This window comes from Canis lupus, chromosome 16 (assembly GCF_048164855.1).
Source record: "Canis lupus baileyi chromosome 16, mCanLup2.hap1, whole genome shotgun sequence".
Taxonomy (NCBI): Eukaryota; Metazoa; Chordata; class Mammalia; order Carnivora; family Canidae; genus Canis; species Canis lupus.
The window spans coordinates 4,214,244-4,226,760 of NC_132853.1; the positions used below are offsets into that span (position 1 = coordinate 4,214,244).

Genomic DNA, 12,517 nt, shown 5'->3' on the forward strand with positions numbered 1-12,517 from the left:
TGTACTTATTTTTCAACCTGCTCTTTTGGCTGAGCATTGTTTTTGAGATTTATCCTTGGTGATCCTTACAGCTCCAGTTCATGTACTTTCAAGGCTATATCAAAATCTGTCACATGAATATACTATGATGTATTGATTCATCCTCCTGTTGATAAGGATGTGTGTTGTTTCTAATCATTTGCTATTATAAAAAGTGTTGCAAATAATACCTTCATCTCTTTATGCTAAGAATTTCTCTAGGGAACAATTTAGGGGTGGGATTGCTGGGTCATTTTCACCTTACTTAAATTAGTAAATGTGTTCTCCAAACCAATAGTGCCAGGTTGCGCCCTGCTCATTTTTGTCAGATATTTACAGTTTAGCCCATGATTTGCCTTGCACAAAGTAACATTGTCATTTTTAATTTACATTTCCTAGAGAGGTTGAACATTTTCTCCCAAGGCTGCTACATATTGTATATCATTTTTCTTTTAGATTATTTTTTCTCATTGATATGTAGTTCTTTATTTATTTGGGAAATTAATCCACTGCCAGTTATGCATTGCTCACAGTCTGAGGCTTGTCTTTTTACTGTTTTGAGTGTCCTTTATAGTACCGAAGTTTTAAATTTCAGGGTAGTAAAATTCATCAGTTTTCTCTTTTATGGATTTTTTTTCTACGCCTGTGTCTATTTCTTTAACAATTTCCTCAATTAAAACCATACATATTTTTAATGTTTTTTTCTGAAAAGTTGTCAAGTTTTGCTTTTCACCTTTAATCTTTAATCCATCCAGGATTTGTTTTTATTTAGATTTTTGTTTCACAGTGACCAGCATGTGTCTGAGTAGTATTGATTCAAGGTTCGTGCTTGACCACTGCTCTGTTATCTACAGCCCTGCCCTAGATTGTCTGTGGTGGAGAGGAACCTGCCTCTGTGCATGGGTGCCAACCAGCCACAGGGGAACCTGCTACTCTTGGGATCTGTGGAGATCTGGGGCTGTGTCCCCAAGCCATCTTTCCTGATGACCAGGAATGGAAAGGATATTCCTTCTTTGATGTAGCCAAATGCCCTGCCTGCATTTACATCCCATATTCCCAGCTCATGGCCTCACAGTCTCCAGAAACTGATTTCCCTTTGTATCTGCCTTTCCCCATCAGCAGGTGCAGAAGCAGGGTCATTGATTTCTGGGAGTGTCGCCAGGGGCCTTTGTTTTCTTCCACCCTGTCCAGCCTCAGGAATGGGTCCTCTCTATGCCTGCTGGAGCGACAGCAGCTGTGCACCAGGTAGAATGAGGAAGGGTTTCTGTGTAACCCCTCGTGTGCCAGCTTTAGTCTTTGAGCATTTTCTCACTGGGTACTCTGTTCCTTATTCATTCAGCCAGTTAGGAAATATCTGATTGTGGACCACCAGTAGGGCCTTGGACAGGGTATTCTGAAAAAGACCCTACTGGATAAAATAGGATCCTATTTTAAGGAGCAGAAATAAGAATAAGGAGCTCAAATTTTTTAAGTGTACACTACATGCCAGATCTTAGGCAAAGAGCTTAAAAAAAATCATACCTTTATGGAAATATCATTCACATACCATAAAATTCATCCTTTACAAGTGAACAGTTCACTAGTTCTCAGTGTTTTCACAGAGTTGTGCAACCTACACCAACCACTGTCTGGTTCCAGAATGTTTACATTACCCCAGAAAGAAATCTTAAACCCATTAGCAGCCACTCCCCAATTCTCCCTGCCCACCAGCCCCCGGCAACCACCAATGTGCTTTCTGACTCTGTGGATTTGCCTTTTCTGGATGTTTCATGTAAATGATGTGATACAATATGTGCCTTTTGTGACCATCTTTCATTTAGTAATGCTGTCAAGGTTCATCCATGTTGTAGCAGGTGTTAGTATTTCATTTCCTTCTAACAGCTGAAAAATATCCCACTGTCTGGATGTACCACATTCTGTTTGTCAGTTGGTGGGCATTTGGGTTGTCACTTTTTGGCGATTATTTTTTTTTTTTTTTTTTTTTTTTACTTTTTGGCGATTATGAAGAATGCTGTAAGCAGCATTGTGAACAAGTTTTCGTGTACATTATGTTTTCAGTTCTCTTGGGGTTATATTTAGGATTGGAATTGTCGGATCCTCTGATAACTCTGTTTATCATTTTGAGGAATTGCCAAACTGCTTCTAAAACAGCTGCACCCCAATACCATCTGGCCAGCAGTGGACAAGAGTTCAAATTCCACATCCTTGCCCAAATTCATTCTTGTCTGTCTTCTTGATTGTAGTCATCCTAGCAGTTATGAAGTGATATCTCATTATGGCTGAGTACTTTCTGTGCTTTCTCTCCTTTAATCCTCACAAATAATCCCATGAGTTAGGTATTACGATGATTTTCATTTTTTGATGAGGGCCAGAAAAGAAAAATATGACTTCTGGGAGACTGCAGTGTGGAAGTAGCAAAACCAGGACTTGAACTCCAATCTACCTGACTCCAAAAATCCGAGTTCTTTTCTTTTGTCTATGGTTTCCTCCATCTTAGAGGTTTCATGCAAGAAGCCAAAGGAAGGGGTGCCTGGATGGCTCAGTCTGTTAAGCATCTGCCTTCATCTCAGGTCAAGGTCTCAGGGTCCTGGGATTGAGCCCATGTCAGGCTCTCTGCTCAGCGTGAAACCTGCTTCTCCTTCTCCCTCTGCCCCCCACTCCCATTGCTCATGCTCTATCTCTCGCTTGTGCTCTATCTGAAATAAATAAATAAAATCTTAAAAAAAAAAAAAGCTAAAGGAAAGGGAAGATCCTGGAAGAAGAGCATGTGCTTCTGGCTGGTATCCTCAAGGAGACTTTGCCATCATAGGTTTTCTTCAGCCAGGCCCAAAGTGTGATAAGAACATTCCACACAATGAGGTTCCAGAGGGAACTCCATGAGTGAAGATAGGGAGGTAGGAAATCACAGGCTGAGGGAGATAGAGCAGTCTCAGGGACAGGGACATACATCCATTTCTTTTGCTAAGAAATATTAGACATTTCAGCCGAAAATCTGTGGTGGACTTGAGCTGTCCATTTAGGATACAGAATGAATAAAATAATGCAAATGAAATCAGAACCAAACAACAACCAAGAATTTCTGGACTCATATCAGTCAGATGGCTCTTTTCCACTTCAGAGTTTTAGATAAAAGCATTTTGGGCACATCTTCTGTTAGGGATTCAGAAGAGAGGTTACTTAGGCTCCCTGTCTCCATGTGGTGCCTAAACTGCTCTGATTAAGAGTTGAAATGGCTTCACGGTTGGCCACTGTTTGACCTGGGCCAAGTGTCTGTGTTTCCACAGTGGATGATCTAACACATCGAGAGCCCTTTGAACTTCATTCTTACAGTGTCAGCCAGATATTTCCTTTGGAATGTCTGCAGAATTTCCTGGCCCCTTTGATTGCTTTGTGTCTGCCAGATACATCTTTGAATTGTGGGTGGGCTCCCTTAAAACACCGGGGTGTGAACGGGTTGACCAATCTGCTAGTTAGCCTGGTGATTAGCTGTGGTGTCTTTCAAGAACCTTTCATTGGGCAAGGAGTACTCAATGCTGACATTGAAGACATACTGCCAGTAGTAAGGATTTACTGCACAGCCCCTCTGGGCAGCTCAGATGTGTAGCTGATTTACAAAGTGTTTCTCAGGTTTAAATCTGATAGATCATTATTTCTCACCACATCAAATGAAGTCTTCTAGATTGTTGTTTTTCTTTTTTTTTTGTTGTTGTTGTTGTTGTTTTTCTTATTATAAAAAAAGCTATATAGAGTTAAAAGGAACAAACTTCCAGTTATAAAATACAGCAGTCATGGGGAGTGGTGACTTAATTATAAGTGGTGGAATTAATAATACCGTGTTGCATATTTGAGAGTCTAGACCTCAGAAGAAAAATTTCTGTAACTCTCTGTGGCAACAGATGTTAACTATGCTTATGGTGGTGATCATTTCACAGTATAGATAAATATCAAATCACTATATTGTACACCTGAAACTAATACAATGTTGTATGTCGATTATACCTTAATTAAGAAAGACAACACCAAAAAATACCCATAATCTCAACTGTTCAGAACCAAACAGTAGTTAGTGCTTTGCTTTACATTTGTCTATATCTGTTCCCATATAGATTATTCCTAAGAAACAAATATAAAATTGTACTATGTAAACCATTTTTTTCTTTTTTTTAAATTTTTATTTATTTATGATAATCACAGAGAGAGAAAGAGAGAGAGGCAGAGACATAGGCAGAGGGAGAAGCAGGCTCCATGCACCGGGAGCCCGATGTGGGATTCGATCCCGGGTCTCCAGGATCGCGCCCTGGGCCAAAGGCAGGCGCCAAACCGCTGCGCCACCCAGGGATCCCCTATGTAAACCATTTTGTAACTTGGTCTTTCCCCCTAAACTTCCTGTGTTCCTAGCTACATGTCCTCAAAATTGTTTCCTGCTGCTGAGTCTTCCACTGTAAAGGTGTTCTCTGATTGTTAGAAATTTATCACTCCCTGCTTTTGCCTTTAAACACTGTGCCCCAAGGGACATACAGATAACACTCTTCCCATGTGACCAGGCTCTGGTGACGGAGCTCCCCCCTTCCTGTCCCTTTACCTCATCAGCCTGGTTTCCACCCTCGCCCTGCAAGGCTGTGTCTCCAGATCTCACGTGACGGTTTCATCCTCAAAGCAAAACTTTCCAGACCTCCATGCTTCCAGAAGTCATCTACATATCAGACTGAGGCACCTCCTCAGAGAGGGCCTCCCTGGTTACCCCACCTGAAGCAACCTCCTCTTCAGTCTCTGTTCCCATGACCCTATTTTATTTTATACAAGGCACTTACTCCTCCTTAAAATTATCTTCATATGTTTGTTTGTGTTTACCGTGTGTCTTCCCCCATTGAGTTTATGACCCCGTGGGGTCAGTGCTGGGTCTAAGGTCTTATTCAACTGTCTGTCATCTGCAATGTCATCAGAGCTGGGCCCCCAGAAACTCAATATGAATGAACAAATGGTCGCTGCACTCTTGTGTGCACATCCCATCATTTCCTTGGGCTCTCTGCTCAGGAGCAGAATTCCTTGGTCACAGTCTGGCTTTGCGCAGTGGCAGTATCATAGCCAATGAGGTTTATCCGAGGCGCGATTATTGCTAATTGAAAACCTTGGTCACAGTCATGTCTATTTTTTTTAAAGATTTATTTATTTATGTTAGAGAGATAGCACAAGTGCAGGGGGGTGGGATAGATAGAGGGGGGGGCGGAGAGAGAGAGAGAGAGAGAGAGAGAGAGAGAGAGAAAACCTGAAGTAGACTCCCTGACAAGTGCAGAGCCTGATGGGGGGCTTGATCCCAGCACCCTGAGATCATGACCTGAACTGAAACTAAGAGTTGGACACTTAACCAACCGAGCCACCCAGGCGCCCCAGGGCATGTCTATTTTTAAGGTATTTGATATGCAGCACCAAATTAATCTAAGTTAAAGTTATACTACTTTCTTCTCACTCCAGCAGCAGTCGAGGTGCCTAATTCCCCCATAGCCTCTCTGCACTATTGCCTTCTTTCCCCATTAAAATGTGTCTTTCTTTGGCAAAGAAAGTGGCATCTTGTTGTTGGCACTTGAATTTAATTATTCAGGTGGAACATATTTTCATGTTCACTGGCCGTTGGTCTTGCTTCTGTGAACTTCTGGTTCGTGCCATTTGTTCTCTCATATGCTTCTTGGTAACATTCCCCCTTTCCACTTAATATATCAGGGATATAGTTATAAATATACTCATCCTTTTTAAGAACTGAATAAATATTCTGTGGTATTGGCATACCGTAATTGATTGAGCCAAGACCCTTTCATTCCTCAGTTTCCTCACCTGTAAAATCAGAAGGTAACTGATCATTGTTATCATAACTCTTAGTGTTGCTGTGTAAATGCATTTATTACACTTACTTACAATGACTTAGTGCGAATACTTAGGCTCCTGGCATGCAGTGAGTGTTAGCTGTTATTATTACCCACAGTACATGGAAGACACAGTGGAGTGGCTGGACAGGAACGCTGTCTGCGTGGGTGGTGTGGCATTGGGTAAAAGTCCAGCAACCCCCGCCCCTGCCCCACTTCCAGGGAGCCAGCTGTTGACCTTCCAGTGAACCAGAAGCGCTCTCTCTCAGGGAGGTCTGCTCGCTCTGACTTTTTTTGGTTTCTGGGCCCCTGTGTCCTATTTCTAGTTCTGTTTCCCCACCCTCCCTCTCACGCAGGCGAGCTCCAGTACTTCTGTGTCTCACAGGCAGAGAAATGCAGTGATATCATGGGTCCCTGCCTGGATGCGGAGGACGTTTTAAAAACATTAGAGTTAATAGCTTAGGCTTAAGTCTCACAAAGTGAGGAAGGCATTTCAGCGTTAAAGTTAATTTCACCGTTTTCCATAGTTTCATCCTCAAAGCAAAACTCTCCAGACCTCAGTGCTTCCAGAAGTGTCTGCAAGTGTTACCTTTTCCGTGGCATATGGCACTGAGATGCTGCGGTATGCTCCCAGTCTCCTTTCACAGTTGTGGTCCTGGTGGGTCTCTGAAGTGGCCCTGGGAGGCTCTGTTTGGGTCTTGTCCTTCTGGTATATTCCAGGTATGCCTGCATGTGGCTTCTCAACTGCCCCAAAGTCAGGTCCTGGCAGGCCGACCATCCTTTGCTGGGTGGTGAAGGGCGATTGCTTCCTGAATGTTGATGTGGTAGAGGCAGGAGTGCACAGTCGGGGCTAGAGATCCAAGAGGCCCTCTTCTTCGCTTAGCGCTGAGTGACTTTGCCGAGTTTACCTCCATGCTATGAGCCTCATTTCCTCATCTGTAATCTGCGGAGCAGATGGAACTTATGTCATTGGATCATTGGGAGAATTCAATGAGAAATGCACATGACCTTCTTAGACCTATGCCAGGCAGACAGGAGTTCCTCAAAGCAAAGATTCCAGCCCAGCCACCTGCTCTGAAACCAGGAGGACTTCTCACATTTAACATCAGGTTTTCCTTACAGCGTCAATCCTCATAGGCTGGGATCCCTTGGTGGCTCAGCGCTTTGGCGCCTGCCTTTGGCCCAGGGCATGGTCCCGGAGTCTCAGGATCGAGTCCCATGTCAGGTTCCTTGCATGGAGCCTGCTTCTCCCTCTGCCTGTGTCTCTGCCTCTCTCTCTCTCTCTCTGTCTCTCATGAATAAATAAATGAATCTTAAAAAAAAAAAATCCTCATAGGCTAGCTGCAGGTAACCAGACCCCTGCATACTAGGCTATTTGGCCTCCTGGGCACACATTTTCTTCTGTGATTGGTGCACAGTAGTCCAGAATAAGACCTCTAAACTTGGGCCAGAGAGGAAAACCAGAGGCCTGGGCTGGGAGACAGAGGCTGAGCCAGGATCCTGGTTAGACAGCTTCCTGAAAGGTCGTCCTGCAGTTGGTTCTGCAGGGCCAGGGGCCACCACTCACAGGACTCTCCCAGGGAGTGACTCTTGGTGGACTCTAACAGTAGAGATGGCTGGAATCTTCTTACACACAGCTTTGGACATCGTCACACTCTTGGGAACACACCAAGGGGGTAATTGGTATTGAGGTATTGCCCTAAAAGGAATAGAACATTCCCATACGGTCTTCCATGATCTATTTTCCCAGCTCTCTGATTTTTTTTAAATTAAAATTCACTTTTCTTTTAACTAAGTGAAAAAATGAGAGTACTTGGGCACCTAGGTGGCTCAATTGGTTAAGCGTCCAACTCTTGACCTCAGCTCATGATCTTAGGGCATGAGTTCAAGCTCCATGCTGGGCATCATTCTGGATGTGGAACCTACTTAAAAAGAAAATCAAAGAGTACCAAATGCAGGTAAGACCATTCGGCAGCCCCCCAGTCCCACTCTTCTTTTTTCACTCCCAGAGGTAGTCACCTTCAGATCTTACATTTCTTCACTTCTGGTGTTTTATCTCCATGTTTCTAAATAGTATGAGTATACTGCTTATTTCTTGATTTACCTATCCTACACATTCAGCTCTCTTATAATCTCCCCCATCAGACAACATCTCAATTTTTGGTAAATTGATTGTCAGTGTTTACATATTATGACAAGGCAAACATGAGGTACCACTCCATCAGGGTCATGTACAGGGGGGTAGCTTTTCTTATACAACTTTTTCATTTTCTTGGAACGTCATTAACTTACTTCTTTCATTTGCTTAATTGTGTAGGTATCTATTGATTTTTATATTTGAATTTTTAATTTTTCTAATTTTTTCCTATCTTTATTTTACTTTATTTTATTTATTTCCAGTATAACATATACAGTGTTATATTAGTTTCAGGTGTATAATATATATGTCATTTAACACTTCCATACACCACTAGGTGCTCACTGCAAGTGTACTCCTTAATCCCCATCACCTATTTAATGCAAGCCTCTACCCACCTCCCTTCTGGTAACCATCAGTTTGTTCTCTATGGTTGAGTCTGTTTCTTGGTTTGTCTCTCTCTCTTTTTTCCTGTGCTCATTTGTTTTGTTTCTAAATTCCACATATGAGTGAAATCATATGGTACTTGTCTTTCTCTGACTGACATACTTTGCTTAGCATAATACTCTCTAGCTCCATCCATGTCATTGCAAATGGCAAGATTTCATTCTTTTTATGGCTGAATTATATTCCATTATATATATAATAATTGTTAACATATAATATATAATATACATATAATAATATATAATATATCACCTTTTCTTCATTCATCAGCCAGTGGACACTTGGGAAGCTTCTATATCTTGGCTGTTATAAATGTTCTATATCTTGGCTGTTGTATATAGAATATAGTGATACATCTATGCTGCTATAGGCATTGGGGGGCATCTACCCTTTTGAATTAGTGTTTTTATATTTTGGGGGTAACTACCCAGTAATGTGATTACTGGATCATAGGGTAGTTCTATTTCTAACTTTTTGAGGAACCTCCATACTAAGTGCCTATTGCTTTTTTACATTCAAATTTTTTAATTAAAAAAATTAATTTATTTAATAAATATGTTTTTAAACAGCTTTATTCCTGTGTTTTTAGTTTTCTACATGCTCCAGTACATCTGTCACACACCCATCCATATTTCTTCCCAGGGCTTAAGTACAGTTCCAAAAACTGTCATGTCCCCTCCTGCAGGTGGCCTGCCACGGCCTTCTTTTCCTTGGGTCTAGGTCCGGGCACACTGGTCCAGGCACGCTGCCCCTCTCATCGCCATCCTGTGCAGGATCTGTTTTCTGGGATTCGTGGTTTCTTCTTCATTGATATCATCTCCAGTTTTGCTGATGCATCCTCTGGTAGGTTCCTAAGAAAGGGCTGGTGGGAGATTAACTTCTTAAGTCCCTGCACATCTGCAAAGGTCTTTATTCTGCCCTCACAGTTGGTGTAGGTGGAGAATTCTAGAATTCCCCAGAATTTTAAAGGCATTTTCTCATCTTAGCATTCTGTGTTGCCATCAAGAAGTCTAATGCATTCTGATTCGCACTCCTTTGTATGTGACCTGTTACTTCCCTCTGGAAGTTTTCAGGATGGTTTATTTCTCCCAAATTTGGTGTGGTTCTCTCCTGTTTTGCTTTGGGTGGGACTTTCTCATTCCCTGTGCTGGAACACCGAGGGCCTCTTTAATATGGATCCTCACCTTCCCTTCCATTTTTTATGTCATTCTTTGGATGTTGTCCTGACTCTTCAGCCCTCTTAGTTTTTTCTTCCCCATAGCTTATCTTGTCTTTGTATTTTACTTTCTGAAAGAGCTCCTCAATTTTATCTTCCAGTATTTTTTTTAATTCTTAATTTTATCTATAACACTTTTATTTCTAAGCTCTTTATATTATTCTTAAATTGATCCTTTAGAATTGTTTTCACAATATTCCATTTTATTTGGTGGATGCAGTTATACAAATTATAGGTTTGATTGTTTGCTCCCTAACTTTGTTTTCTCCTACTCTCTGTGCTACCCTCAAATGCCAGTTTTTCTAATTTGGAGCCTGTCTTTCATATTTGAAACTTACCCCCAGCCCCTGGTGATCATCTGTGGCCAGTTTCTATTTAAGAGCAAGGCACGGGTGAGTAAGGCTGGAGCGCCAAGGGTAGGGGTGGGGCCTGTTGCTGGTGGGCGGCACACAGGGTGATGTAGTAGGGAAGTAGCTTTGTTGCAGGAGACCCCCAGAGTCTGGGTGTGCCAATCCATTCTCTGGCATTCTTTAGTGTCTCCAAAGACAAATTCTTTGACATCCAGCATTTAGGTGATAAACCTGGCTGCCACAGTGCCAGAAGCAGAAAGGATAAGACTGGTGGTAGCAGGGGAAGGGGCCCACCATTCAGTGTGCATGGTAACCCCCGTTTCCAGTCCAGAGTCTACTTCCTCCTGGTGTTCTGGAGTCCTGAGCCTTACTGATTCCATTTCTGCAGAAAATACATCTGAAATGGGGGTGGGGATCTGGGAGTATAATTGCTGTGTTCATAGACCTTGTTCCAGTCTTCCTCTTTCAGCTCTAAACTCACATGTACACACCCCCACAACCCCACCTTCACCCCAATGGAATCTGGTGGTTCTGGGGCCCAGGGCCCGGGGCGGGGGGCAGATCATTTGTCTCTCTAGGTCCTTAGATGTCCACTCCTCCATTCTGCTAAATCCCAGCCTTTCACTCTCCACATCTCCAGACAGTTGTTGGCATCTCTCTTGCATCATACCCTTCTCTTGATCTTTATTTTAGTGGGTTCGTGTATGTTCTCTCACATGGTTGTCATTTGAGAGGAATATTGGCAGAGTAGGGAGACAAACCCATGTGTTCAGTCTGTCGCTGCCCACCTACTCCTCCCCAGAGGCAGCTCCTGTACCCAGGGAGACACTGGAAAGACAGGGGAGGTGTGCAAAAGTGAGTGGCTATAAGACAGAAGAATGAGTGTGTGTGAGTATGTAATAAGAGTGTGTGAGAGTGTATGTGTGTGGGTGTATGCATATGTATGCATGTGAAGCCCCATGTCAGATACTCTGGAAGCATAGCAGCAGCATTGGACATCCTATAGTGATTTGGGAAACAGGACAGGGTACCAGCAAGATGTCCAAAAGACTAAGGGACCTCATTGTTGAAATGGGTATGTGGCTTCACAGTGGGGATTCTGAAGGGGTTATACTCAGCTCAAGGGATTACATCCTGGAAACTTCATTTAAAAATGTTTGATTACCAGGGCGCCTGGGTGATTCAGTCGGATAAGTGTCTGACTCTTGGTTTTGGCTCAGGTCATAATCTCAGGGTTATGAGATTGAGCCCTATGTTGGGCTTTGTGCTCAGTGGGGAGTCTGCTTCTCCCTGTCCTCTGCTACTCCCCCCCATTAATTAATTAATTAATTAATTAAAAAGATCTTTAAAAAAATTTTTGAGATGACCTTTCTTGGGTAGCTCTTTACGTTTTGCTCCTGATTGAATGGCTGATTCTTTCATTCCTTCCACAAGTTTTAGTTGAGCCCATACATATTGGGCACTATGCTTACTGCAGCAGGGAGATGAGGATCAGTGTTTTCCTTGTGAAACTTATGGTCCAGTGGCAGGATAGCAGGGTGGGCAGGTAAACATTAATTGCACATGTATATAATTGGTGTTTGGAGACCAAATCTAGTTCCAGAGATGGGGAAGGAATCCCAGAGGATTGAACTGGATTCCCAGTTCAACCCCAGCCTGGCAATTGAGGACTTTTTGAATCTTGATGTAGCATGACATCGCTTTAAAGGTTTGGTCCGATGTCAGACCAGATATCTTCATCTTTAGTTTAGATGTGTTAGCCCTTGCTTTGTGGGTGTTCCCTGGTGAGCACTGAGGCAGACGTTTTGCATGTATATCATCTCTAATCACGGTGTTCCCAGGAGGAGGTGGCTTGCTTAAGCCATCCGGTGTCAAGTTCACGTCTGCCTTTGATTTCATGGGCTGCGCTCCACCTGGAGCACCTCTTTCTGCAGCCCTTGGCCCACCTTCCCACAACCTCTCCTGTCCCGGGATTAGAGGCTGGCTGCTGGATCCTCATGGTCAGAGTTGAGACATGAATTTCTGCAGGGGTGCACATGCATACTCTGTCTCATACATCACTTCTCTTGTAGGTCGTTAGCTCATCTAATTTGGGACGGGAAGAGTTAAGGTTAGTAAACACTTGTATGTGACCAGATTGGAAAGAAGCCTCTGGGTATATCTTATTGTTACGAGAAAGGCAAAGCTGGGAATGCCTGGCTTTGTGATGCCAGGGCCACTTCCCTTGTGCTCCTGATAAGCCAGGACCCCAGACATTCTCACTCCTTGCTCCAGTCCATCCCCTGTGTGGGTCTGAGCTTTGGGCACTTCTGCATTCTGCCCAGAAACACACACACACACACACACACACACACACACACATTCATGCTTGTGCTTACTCACACTCTTCCTCTCTCACTATCCTCCTCACCTTCTCTTAGTTGAGGTTGGAAGGCATTGCACATATTTACTTCATTGTAAATGAGTTGTGGCCTCAGGGCAAAGCCTGGCC

At 43.1% G+C, this 12,517-nt stretch overlaps 1 protein-coding gene and 1 pseudogene across 7 annotated transcripts in view; both read left to right on the plus strand.

Moving 5' to 3' along the window:
• The window catches only part of MVB12B (multivesicular body subunit 12B), a 186,397-nt gene that overhangs the window by 44,179 nt on the left and 129,701 nt on the right, over positions 1 to 12,517 (plus strand). The gene's annotated exons all lie outside the window — the stretch shown is intronic.
• Positions 5,078 to 5,209, plus strand: LOC140607691 (U4 spliceosomal RNA; annotated as a pseudogene).